Raw genomic sequence first — 13,055 nt, 5'->3', positions numbered from 1 at the left:
TGCAATGTGCTACGTTTCTGCATGTGGAGGGAGAAAAGGCAATAAAGGTTTGCAGCACGTTTGTCTTCCAAGATGATGAGCAAGATAAAATTGAAGTGTTGAAAAAAAAGTTTCAAGATTTCTGCGAACCGAGAAAAAACTTACCGTTCATCCGACACTGGTTTTTCACGCGGGCTTAAGGACCAACGGAGACCATAGACGCCTACATAACAGATTTGAAGAGCAAGGCAAAAGACTGTGAGTTCGGACAACTGCATGATTCTTTAATACATGGCAGGATTGTATGAGGCATACGAGATAATCAAGTGAGAGGCAGGCTATTGAGAGAGGCGGATCTTACACTAGAAAAGGCGATTGATGTTTGCCGTGCCAGCGAGATCATGTCAAGTCAGGTTAAAGTGCTCAATGAAGAGATTGAAGTGCACAAAATAAAAACTGTGAAAACTAACAAGAGTAGGACAAAGCCAGCTCCACAGGATGATCAAAAGGAAGTTAATTGCAACAGATGTGGTTATAAACATGGATACAGAAAATGTCCAGCCTTTGGTCAGACATGCAAGTTATGCCAGAAAAGAAATCACTTTGCAAAGATGTGCAAATCGAAGGAGGACGCGAGGAAAGTGCACGCTGTGGAACAGAGTGAGGGCAACAGTGACATGTTCATTGGCGCAGTTGAAGTGGAACAGGAGGTATGCATCAAGAATATTGACAATGCAGAGATGGAGGATAAAGATGATTGTTCCCAAGATCTGATAATAAACAGGAGGAAAGTGACTTTTAAGCTTGACACTGGGGCAAAGTGCAATGTAATGTCGGCAGAAACATTCAACTCACTGGACATCAGAGGAAGACTGGGCAAATCCACCTGCAAGCTTGTTGGATATATCGGCCACAAGACAGCGCCACTGGGCAAAAAAAGCACTCACCTGTGTATACAAAGGTCAAAAATACAAGATCGAGTTTGAAATAGTACAGCAACATGCTTCAGCAATACTGGGCAAAGCACCTTGGCCTGGTGAAGCGAATCTATGGTGTTGAAAAAGAAAATGACATTCTCAAATACTTTGATGACTTGTTTTCTGGATTAGGCTGTTTACCAGAGAAACACCATATCAAGATTGATCCAATTATTGCACCAGTTGTGCATGCCCCTTGAAAGATTCCAGTAGCTCTCAGGGATCAAGTAGTGGAGGAGCTACACAGAATGGAACAGATGGGAGTCATAACAAGACAAATAGAACTGACCGTCTGGGTGAATAGTATGGTGACAGTGGTCACAGAAAAAAAGACGAGCATTTGCATGGATCCACAAGATCTCAACCAAGCCATCAAAAGAGATCACTATCCACTGCTCACGGTTGAAGAGGTTGTCTTCCGCATGCCTAATGCAAAATACTTTTCAGTACTAAATGCAAATCAAGGCTTCTGGCAGATCAAGCTGGATGAAGAAAGTTCCAAATTATGCACTTTCAATACACCCATAGGGAGATATCATTTCCTGCGTCTACCCTTTGGGATTTCTTCTGCATCAGAGGTATTCCAGAGATCCGTGGCACAAATGATTGAAGGCCTGGACGGGGTGGTCAACATCATTGATGATTTGCTGATATGGGGTGACACAATTGAGGAACATGATCAGAGACTGGGGAAGCTCCTGGAGAGAGCACATGAGTACAACCTAAAACTTAACAAAAGAAAATGTAAGATCAGAACTACAGAGATCAAATACATAGGTCATGTACTCAGTGCTGATTGGCTGAAACCAAATGATGAAAAGGTCAGAGCTGTGGTACAGCTACCACCACCCAAAGACAAGCAAGAACTATTGAGTTCATGGGCATGATACAGTATCTTGCCAAATTCATTCCCAACTTATCAGAGGTCAGCGCTCCACTCCAAAAGCTACTAGAGAGCACCACTGAATGGTATTGGGAAGACAAACAAAAGAAAAGTTTTGACACATTGAAGCAATTGGTTACCAATGCACCAGCACTCAAGTTCTATGATGTCAATAAACCAGTGACGATGTCTGTGGATGCCAGTTCGGAAGGAATGGGAGCTGTAATACTGCAGGATGGGAGGCCTGTGGCGTATGGATCACGAGCATTTATGGACTGCCAATGCCGATATGCTCAAATCGAGAGGGAATTACTCGTCATAGTATATGGGTGTGAGAAGTTCCACCAATATATATGGCAAAGAAATCCAGGTTGAGAGTGATCACAAACCACTTGAGAGCATCTTCAAAAAGCCACTCCACCAAGCTCCTATGAGGCTGCAAAGAATGCTTCTCAGGCTACAGAGGTACACTCTCACAGTCACCTATAAGCCAGGAAAAGAACTGCACATCACTGATGCTTTGAGCCGTGCTTACCTCAAAGAGCAAAAGGAAGAGTTGTTAGGAAGAGAACTGGAGGTCAACTGGGTTACACCTCAGCTACCCATCTCTGAGGAGAAGTTGAACATGTTCAGGAAAGCAACTGCAGATGATCCTGAAATGCAAATGCTAAGAGACATTACAATGAATGGATGGCCAGCAGAAAGAAAAGATGTTCCAAAGGAAATGCAGAAATACTGGACATTTAAAGAGGAAATCAGCTATGCATCAGGACTAATGTTCAAAACGGCAAAACTCATCGTACCAAACCAAATGTGACAGGAAATGCTCAACAGAATTCATGAGTCACACCTGGGGATAGTGAAATGTAAAGAAAGAGCAAGAGACATTCTCTATTGGCCAGGCATGTCAACTCAGATAGAAGACATTGTGTCTCAGTGTGCTGTCTGTAATGAAAACAAAAGCAGCAATCCAAGAGAACCTGTGCTTTCCCACCCACTACCAGGAAGACCATAGGAGAAGATTGGCACAGATCTCTTTCACTACAATGGTACAGAATACCTGCTTTGTGTGGACTACTATTCAAAATATCCGGAGATCACCAAGTTAAGTGACACGTCCAGTTGAGGTGTCATTACCATAATGAAGTCGACATTTGCAAGACATGGTATTCCAGATATTGTCGTTAGTGACAATGGTCCACAATATGCCAGTGGTGAGTTCAGAGGGTTCTCAGAAAGCTGGAAATTTCAACATGTTACTTCCAGTCTAGGGCACGCTCAGTCTAATGGACAAGCAGAGAGAACTACACAAACTGTCAAGAACATGCGCAAGAAGGCACATAGCAGCAACGGTGACCCTTACATTGCTCTGCTTGAATACCGCAACACACCGATTGAGGGTGTGGGGTTCTCTCCTGCGCACCTGTTGATGGGACGTCGTCTGAAGTCCAAACTGCCAACGTCCAAACTCTACTGACTCCTGAAGGTAATGCTCAAGTACATGACAAGCAAAAGTACGAGCAGACAAAGCAAAAGAGCTACTATGACAGACATACAAGACAGTTGCCAGATCTGCATACTGGTGAAAATGTCAGAATACAGAGAGGGGACACTTGGCAACCAGCTGTGGTTGTGAACAGACATCAGCAACCAAGATCCTTCATAGTTCGCACGTCGGATGGAAGAGTCTACAGGAGGAACAGGAAGCATCTGCTGAAGACAGGCGAGAGGGAGTTTCCACGTACAGATGCACAGGACATTTCCACATGTACAGACATGGAAACAAACGACACCAAGAGTGATGCAGACCGCAAAGACACAGAGGTCACCCGAGAGACTGACACAGATGAAGGTCAAGCACAGTCACCGTTGTATCACACACGGTCTGGGAGACAAGTCAAACTTCCAGCTAGATACAGAGACTAGACCTACAGTTTGAGGCAAAGTCACACATGTTCCAAGGTGTGAAGTAAAAGGTTTATTAGTCTATGTTAGTAAAAGAAAATACACTGCTGTTCGTACTGTAAAATACAATGCAGAATACAGTACAAGAAGGTAAGATTTCTTTTAGTTTATGTCATGGTTGTTGCACTGTAAGAAGGGCGCACCTAGAGACATTGTTTTGGTAATTCACAGTGTTGTAAAAAAAAAACCTTGAGAAGGGGGACGTAATGTACTGTGTGAGTATTCGTAGCGTCAGAGTGCGTATGACGTGAGGACGTGGAAAAGGTTTAAAAAAATGGAAGTCTGGTGAATAAACGAGGTTGTTCAATCTACAGCGGTGTCCGAGTCACATCAATATTACAGCAACCTCTCTCGGGACTCTGGGTTGTAGTCAATCTGGTCCAGGTGACTTATCCATCTTAAGACCTTTGAGTTTGCCTAGCACTTTTTCCTTTGTAACAGCAATGGCACTCACTCCTTTTCCCCAACACACATGGACCTTTGGCATACTGCTACTGTCTTTCACAGTGAAGACATGTGCAAAGTACCCATTAAGTTCATTTGCCTTTTCTTTGTCCCCCATTACTACCTCACCAGCATAATTTTCCAGTGGTCCAATATCAACTCTCACCTCCCTTTTACTCTTAATATAACTGAAAAAACTTCTGGTATGCTATTTTATTTTATTGGCTAGTTTACCCTCATATTTCATCTTTTCCCTACTTATAGCTTTTTTAGTTGCCTTTCGATGGATTTTTAAAACTACCCAATCATCCAACTTCGCACTCGCTTTTGCTACCTTTATATGCCCTTTCCTTAGCTTTTATGCAGTTGTTGACTTCCCTTATCAGTCACGGTTGCCCACCCCGCCACCTTAGTACTTCTTCTTCTGTGGGACACATCTATCATGCCTTGTGAACTAATCCCAGAAACTTCAGTCTCCTCTGCTTTGCCATCATCCCTGCCAGTATCTCCTTCATCCAATCCACCTGGTCAAGCTCCTCTCTCATGCCTTTGTAATTCCCTTTATTCCATTGCGATATTGATACATGTGATTCACCCTCCTAAGTTTCAGTATCAATTCAATCATATTATGATCACTGCCTCCTAAGGGTTCCTTTACGTTAAGCTCCCTAATAAGTTCTGGGTTGTTACACAACACCCAATCTAAGATAGCCTTTCCCTGAGTAGGCTCAAGCACAAGCTGCTGTAAAAAAGTCATCTCGTAGGCATTTAAGAAACTCCCTCTCTTGCGATCCGACATCAACCTGATTTTCCCATTCCCCTTGCATATTGATGTTCCCTATACAATTGTGACATTACCTTTATTATATGCCTTTTCCAGCTCCCTTTGCAATCCCACACCTTGGCTACTATTTGGTATGCATAATGTTTTTTTTACCCTTGCAATTTCTTAATTGCAGCCACAAATGTTCAACATTCTCTGACCCTGTGTCACCTCTTCCTAAAGACGTAATTCCATCTCTTTCCAACAGAGCAGCCACACCACCAGCTATGCCTTCCTGCCTGTCCTTTCGATAAAAAAGTATATCCTTTGATTTTAAGTTCCCAACTATGGCCTTCTTTCAGCCATGACTCATTGATGCCCACAATGTCATACCAACCAATCTTTCATTGTGCCACGATTTCATCCACCTTATTTTGATTGCTAAATGCATTTAAATACTGCACCTTCAGTCCTGCATTCTTCACCCTGTTGAATTTTGCCTCTGTGGTACAATTTAACTTTTTGCTCGTTTTGCATTTGTACCCAATTATTGGCTTGTCCTTCTTTACATTTATGTTACATCCCTAATCTATTTGTAAACCTGATGGCTCATCCTCGGCTCTATCATATTTGTTCCCAACCCCTGCCATATTAGTTTAAACCACTTCCATCAGCTCTAGTAAACCTACCTGCAAGATTATTGGTCCCCTTTGGATTCAAGTACAAGCCATCCCTTTTTGTACAGGTCACATCTGCCCCAGAAGAGGTCCCAATTATCCAGAAATCTGAATCCCTGTCCCCTGCTCCAATTCTTCAGCCACCCATTTATCTCTCACCTCGTTCTGTTCCTATCCTCACTGTCATATGGCACAGGCAGCAATCCCGAGATAACTATATTTGAGGTCCTGCTTCTCAGCTTCCTCCCTAACTCCCTGTATCCCGTTTTCAGGACCCCCCTCCCTTTTTCTACCTATGTCATTGGTACCAATATGTACCATGATTTCTGGCTGCTCACCCTCCTTTTTTAGAATATAGTGGATGTTTTCAGAAACATCACAGACCCGGGCACCTGGGAGGCAAATTACTACCCGTGTTTCTTTTTCAGGTCTACAGAATCACCTATTTGTCCCCCTAACTCTTGAATCCCCTATTATTGATTAGATTCAACTTTATTGTCATTGTGCCGAGTACAGATACAAAGCCAATGAAATACTGTTAGCATCTAACCAGAAATGCAAAGAATACTGTTACTTACAAAATAATTGCAAATAAAAAGTAAGTGCTACAGCACACAAATATAAAAGTACCGAGACAGTACAATACTGCTAAGTGCTGTGATCTGAGGTTCAGCAGAGTCACAGCCTCAGGGAAGAAGATGTTCCTGTGCCTGCTGGTGTGGGAGCGGAGGCTCCTGTAGCGCCTACCGGATCAGAGGAGAGTAAAAAGTCCATAGTTAGGGTGAGATGCATCCTTGATAATGCTTTTCGCCCTGCCCAGGCAGCGTTTATGGTAGATGTTCTCAATGGTGCGCAACTGGGTGCAGATAATCCGCTGGGCAGTTTTCACCACAGGCTGGAGTGCTTTGCGGTCCGATACGGGACAATTGCCATACCACACTGACATGCAGTTGGTGAGTATGCTCTCAAAGGTACAGTGGTAAAAGTCCGTCAGTATCTTGGGACAGAGGTGAGCTTTCTTGATGCTCCGCAGGAAATAAAGGCACTGTTGCGCCTTTTTGATCAGGATGGAGGAGTTCAGGGACCAGGTGAGATTCTCAGAAATGTGGACACCAAGGAACTTGAAGCTTGATACATGCTCCACTACAGCTCCGTTGATGTAGATGGGGACGTGAGTTTGGCTTCTAGCATGCCTGAAGTCCACAATGATCTCCTTGGTCTTCAGGGTGTTAAGGATCAGGTTGTTGTCGGCACACCACGTGGCCAGGTGCTGGACCTCATCCCTGTAGGCCGTCTCGTCATCCCCTCTGATCAGGCCAACCACTATGGTGTCCTCTGCAAACTTGATTATGGAGTTAGAACCATGTAGAGGAACGCAGTCATAGGTGAAAAGGGAGTACAGAAGAGGGCTCAGCACACAGCCTTGAGGCACGCTGGTGTTCAGGGTGAGAGTGGAGGAGGAGAGGTTGCCTCACTTAACTGATTGGGGTCTGTTAGTCAGAAAGTCCAAGGTCCAATTGCAGAGGGATGAGCTAATACCAAGCTAGCGAAGTTTAGTGATCAGCTTGGAGGGGATCACAGTATTGAATGCTGAACTAAAGTCAATGAACAGCATTCTGACGTAAGAGTTGGGGCTGTCCAGGTGGGTCAGAGCAGAGTGAAGTGCTGTGGAGATGGCGTCCTCTGTTGACTTGTTGGTGCAATAGGCAAATTGATGGGGGTCCAGGGTAGTGGGCAGACAGGATATCAAATGTGATAGAACCAGTCTCTCAAAGCACTTTGCAATGATGGGGGTAAGTGCAACTGGGCAGAAGTCATTCAGGCCCATGGCAGTGGAATGCTTTTTCACTGGCACGATGGTGGCGATCTTGAAGCTTGTGGGGACAACTGCCTGGGCCAGGGACAGATTAAAAATGTCCGTGAAGACCCCGGCCAACTGCCCTGCACAGACTCTGAGCACACAACCAGGTAATCCATCTGGACCAGCTGCCTTCCGTACATTCATCCTGCTCAGGGTGGTGCAAACATTGGAGGTGGAAAGTGAGAGAGGCAGTTCACCAGGTGGGAGATCCGCTTTGAGGGTGACCTCCTTGTTCTCTCGGTCAAAGTGGGCGTAGAAGTAATTGAGCTCATCAGGGAGGGAAGCAGAGCTGGAAGGGGGCACAGTACTAGATGGTTTGAAGTTTGTAATGACCTGTATACCATGTCACTTGCGCCGGGGGTCGGAGGAGGTGAAATACTCCTCGATTCTCTGTTTGTATATGTGCCATTGCTTGCCATTCTCTTCAGTTCCCTGCCCTTCTGAATCACAGTGTTAGATTCAGTGCCAGAGGCACGGGTGTTGTTGCTTTTCCGAGGTCGGTCGTCTTCCCCAACGGTACTCAAAATAGAGTACTTATTGTTGAGGGGGTGGCCACAGGGGTGCTCTCCACTATCTGACATTCTCCCTTTCCTCTTCTGACAAACCATTTATCTGTCTTCTGTAGCCTCGGGGTGACTACGTCCCTCTAGCTCCTGCCTATCACCTCTTCACTTTCCCTAACTAGCCAAAGTTCATCGAGCTGTAGCTCCAGTTCTTTAACATGGTCTCTAAGGAGCTGCATCTCGGTGCATGTGGTGCAAACGTGGCCACTGGTGAGGCTGACCGTCTCCCACATCTGACACCCAGAACAGAACACTGGCCCTGTAGACATACCCCTATTCCCTCAAGAGCTAGATGAGGAAAAAATATAAGAAATAATGAATGAACTTGCCTACGTGCCATGCCTCCACCTGTTCTTACTGAAGCCCTGTTGAGCCAAAGCTGATTCAGACACTCTGAAGACTTGCACAGCAAATCTTCTACTGCGCCTGCATTGTACTCCAATCAAAGACTCCAGTTCTGTCCATGCTAATATCTTTCCTGTAACATCATGGGGTCTTATCTTGCTTATCTGCCTCATGTCCTTATACCTTGGGACAGCAAAGAAGGGTCCAATTTAGCGCAACTGCACCGTTGAACTAAGAATCACTGTTTGTCGTACCCATCCTATAAATAGGCTCAATACAAACTGCACTAGGCATATCCCGGTGTTCCTGGTCTTTACTTGGAGTCACAGAGTCATGCAAAATGGAAACAGATCCCTCAATGCAAAGTCTGAGAAGACTATTAGGCACCCACTCATACTGATACTGTTTTTATTTCCCCCTCCTTCCCATTCAATCACCGGCACAAAAAGGGTAATTTATAATGACCAGTAGACTTGCTAACCTGCAGAACCTTGGGACACAGGAGGGAACTGGAGTACCCGGAGGAAGACAACACAGTTTTCCGGAGAACATGCAGTCTCCAATTAGGAAGCACCAGGAGTCAGGATCATACCCAGTCACAGAAGCTGTCAGTGCCCTGCCCCTGAGTGTTCCACAGTGCTGTCATCCAGCTGGGCTTCATTCTCAACATTGTCAAGACTTACTCTGTAAATATATATGATACGTGCAACAATGAAGATAATTCTTTTATGTCAGAACTTTGATAACAAAGGGAGACATGCATTTTTGTCTGTACTATGATAACAATGAGAGAATTCTCAAGACTCATATTCTGTGTTTTATAGAAGATGCAGCTACCCTGGAGAAGTTAACTAAAAAATGGCCTTAGTAGTATTATGAAATAAATTGGACTTGGACTGACTTCACATGCCTTGTCCTGATGTCTGTTGTCCTTCTGATCTTTATGTATTCTCTCTGTGTGCAAACAAACCTTCATGTCATCTGCCAGCAAAGCAAAAGAGATGTAATAAGCAGTATGCTGGTGCTCATGGGCAGTAGGAATATTTCTCTGATGCCTGCAACTCCTGGCAAACTAAAAACGTTCTGATCAAATAAACCATGTGTCTAAGCATGGGTAATAACCTTGGTGTAAATGACAGGAGAGCTTGCGGTGACCAATACTTCATTAACTGCACTGCTTTTTCTGAAGAGATATTCTTAAATATTTGAACAAACCTCCGGACTCATTTTTATCGGGGAGCAATCTATCCTGATCCTACCTCAAACACAGACACAAATTCTCTCTACAGATACTCTGTATGTTTTGGAATGAAAACGTAATGGTTAGCTTGATTTGTCACGTAGACATGGAAACATACAGTGAAATGTGTTGCCTGTGTCAGCGGCTAAAAGAGTCCGAGATGTGCTGGGCAGCCCATGAGTGTCACCATGCTTCCAGTGCCAGCACAGCATGCCCACAATTTGCTAGCCCTAACCCATATGTCTTGGGAGTGTGGGAGTAAAACAAAGCACCTGGAGGAAACCCACATGATCACAAGGAGAACGCACATACTTCTTACGGACAGTGATTGGAACTGAGCCCTGAGCTTAAAGCTGGCGTTGGAAAGCATCATGATAACAGCTACACTACCATGGTGCCCTTTAAGCTTGAGGTAATCATTGGTTCTTAGAGAGGCTCGGAATGGGACCTTTTAACCTTTCAAGTCCATGCTGACCACCAACCATCAATACAGGATTTCTGTTTTCATACAGGAGAGAGATTGAAAATCTGGTACAGTAGTTCCACAACAACAACTTCTCACTCAGCACCAGCAAAACCAAAGGGGTGATTATTGTCTATAGAAGGAAGAAAACGGGGGTCCATAAGCCAGTGTTCATTAGGGGAGGGGATCAGTACTTTAAATTCCTAGGCGTTATCATATCAGGGGATCTTTCCTGGGGCGAGCATATAAATGCTATTTCAAAGAAAGCACAGCAGCACCTCTACTTTCTTTACTGATTCAGCATGTCAGCTAAAGCACTGACAAATTTATAAAGATGCAAGTGGAGGGTGTCCTGACTGGCTGCATTACAGTCTGTATGGGAATGCCAGTGTCCAAGAATGAAAAAGACTACAAAATGTGATGGATGCTGCCCAATCCATCATGGGCAAATCCCACCCCACCACTGAACACATCTACAAAGAATACTACCACAAGGAAGCAGCATTCATCATCAAGGACCCCCACCATCCAGGCCATGCTCTCTATGTGCTGCTACCATCAGGAAGAAGGTACATGAGCCTTAGGCCCTATACCATCCGGTTCAGAAACAGTTATTACCCTTCAACAATTCTGAACCAGTGTGGATAGACATCAGTCATCACAACACTGAACTGATCATTGAACACAACTCATGGACTCACTTTCAAGGTCTCTACAACTCATGTTCACAGTTTAGTTAGTTAGTTATTTATTATTATTACTTCTTTATTTTTGTACTTGCACAGTTTGGCTGTCTTGGTGTGTAGTTTTTCATCCATTCCATTGTACTTCTTTGTTCTACCGCAAATTCCTGCTAGAAAATTAATCTCATGGTATTTCTTGGTGACATATACACACTTAGATGGTAAATTTACTTTGAATTTTGAACTTGAGTTAAGTTTTTTTTATTTTCCTCAATCCCCCAGATTCCACCACTCCGCTACACACCAGGGGCAATTAAAAGAGGCCAGTTACCTGTGGCCGCTTGAGAGCTTTGGGTTGGAGGGGTTATCATAGAGTCATACAGCACGATAACAGGCCCTCAGCCTAACTTGCCTGTGCCATCCAAGCTAGTTCCATTTGCCTGCATTTTGCCCATATCCTTTCAAATCTGTCCAATCCATGTATCTGTCCAAATGTCTTTTAAACATCGTTATTGCACCTGCCTCCTCCATTTCCTCTGGCTGACTTCAGCTGCTCATTGATATACGTACCACACTCTGCATAATAAATTTGTCCCTCAAGATTCTATTAAATCTTTCCCCTTGGTATCCTTCCTATATGGTGACTTTGGAATTGGAGATAGGACCAGGTGGTTCGATAATTTTTTTTTTGGTGGAGAAAGGCAGTGTTGAGGAATGGAGGGATCATATGGTCCATATCCACTGATCACTCGAAGCTACTGCACAAGTTAATAAGCCATAGTAGCAGAATAAGGCCATTCAGCTCATCGTGTCTACTCTGCCATTTAATCGTGACTGATTTATTTTTCTTTTCAACCCCAGTCGTCTGTTGTCTCCCTTAACCTTTGAAACCTTTATTAACAAGAAATTATCAAACTTCACTTTAAATATACCTAATGAGATGTTGTAAAGAGACAAAGAGTTGGTTGAGAGTGGTTTGCAGATGGTCAGTGGTTCCCTGCTGCTTCTCGGTTGTGCACTCGTTAAGGCGGATATCTTTTGGACAGTCAACTCTGATGGGTCAATCGCCGATTCATCCATCTCCTCAGTAAAGGTAAAGGAGGCTTGACACAAGCACAGAGGAGCAGAGATGATTTAGTGGTGAGCAATCACGTTAATAATGAATTATAAAATAACAAGCCATGAGAGGCCACAAAACAAGACAGAACAGATACTTAACACAAGACAGCAAGGTAACTGAAGGCTAATAGCAACTGGTTGAGGCTGGCTGGTTCGATGAGTGAACAAGGACTGTGATGAGAGCTGGGTTTAAACAGGCTCTAGGTGATTAAGAAGGCTCTAGAAATGAGTTGTCCTGTTGGCTATGTGGAGACTGGAAGTTGTCTGTCTGTGTGTAGGCCTTACAGTCAGGGGATTGAGTTCAAGGGCTGGGAGGTAATATTGGAGATCTATAAAACTCTGCTTAGACTGAACTATGAGTATTGTATTCAGATTATAGGAAGGATGTGGAAGTTTAAGAGAGGGTGCAGAGGAGATTTACCAGGATGTTACCTGGATGAGAGAGCATGTCTTATGAGGAAAGTTTAAATGAGCTCAGACTTTCCTCTTTGGAACAAAGGAGTACAAGGGGTGACTTGTTAGAGTTGTACAAGATGATAGGAGGCATCAACAGAGTGGACTCCCGGCATCTTTTTCCCAGAGTGGCAATGACCAATATGAGAGGATATCATATTAAGGTGATTTGAGGGAGGTATAGGGGGAATACACTTCTCGGGGTTGTGATAGAGGCAGATACACTATAGGGACATTTAAGACAATTTTAACACATGGACGAAAGGTAGTTGGAGAGCTATTTGGGAGGAAGGTTTTAGATTCATCTTGGCATGGGTTAAAGAAGGAGAAAGGTCTGTACTGTTCTGCATTCTATGGTTTGTGTTCAAACGTAATGTGATAATTCCACATGAATTGTATTGTTGCTTCTGGTTAAGTGACAAGACCTTGAAGTGACCCTCATTTTAACAGGTGCATCATAACATCTTAACTCGGATTGCAAGGATTTGTATGAAGCTCAGCATTTGTATTTGTTTCTATTCATAATTGTTTGGTCCAAATATGCCTCGCAGTGGCTACAATTACAGTTTAAATAGAGATTAATGCCTTTCAGAGAGTGTAACAACTATGTAACCACATTTCCCTTCAGCACGTTATCTTG

The 13,055-nt window shown here is 43.9% G+C and overlaps 1 protein-coding gene across 1 annotated transcript in view; it reads left to right on the top strand.

Annotated features, from left to right (window-relative positions):
* Window positions 1-13,055, top strand: part of LOC140185993 (VPS10 domain-containing receptor SorCS1-like) — an 837,248-nt gene that overhangs the window by 560,614 nt on the left and 263,579 nt on the right. The gene's annotated exons all lie outside the window — the stretch shown is intronic.

This window comes from Mobula birostris, chromosome 21 (genome assembly GCF_030028105.1).
Source record: "Mobula birostris isolate sMobBir1 chromosome 21, sMobBir1.hap1, whole genome shotgun sequence".
In the NCBI taxonomy this organism is placed as follows: Eukaryota; Metazoa; Chordata; class Chondrichthyes; order Myliobatiformes; family Myliobatidae; genus Mobula; species Mobula birostris.
Note: the sequence above shows the minus strand (reverse complement) of the source record. Positions and strands in the feature narration are given on the sequence as shown.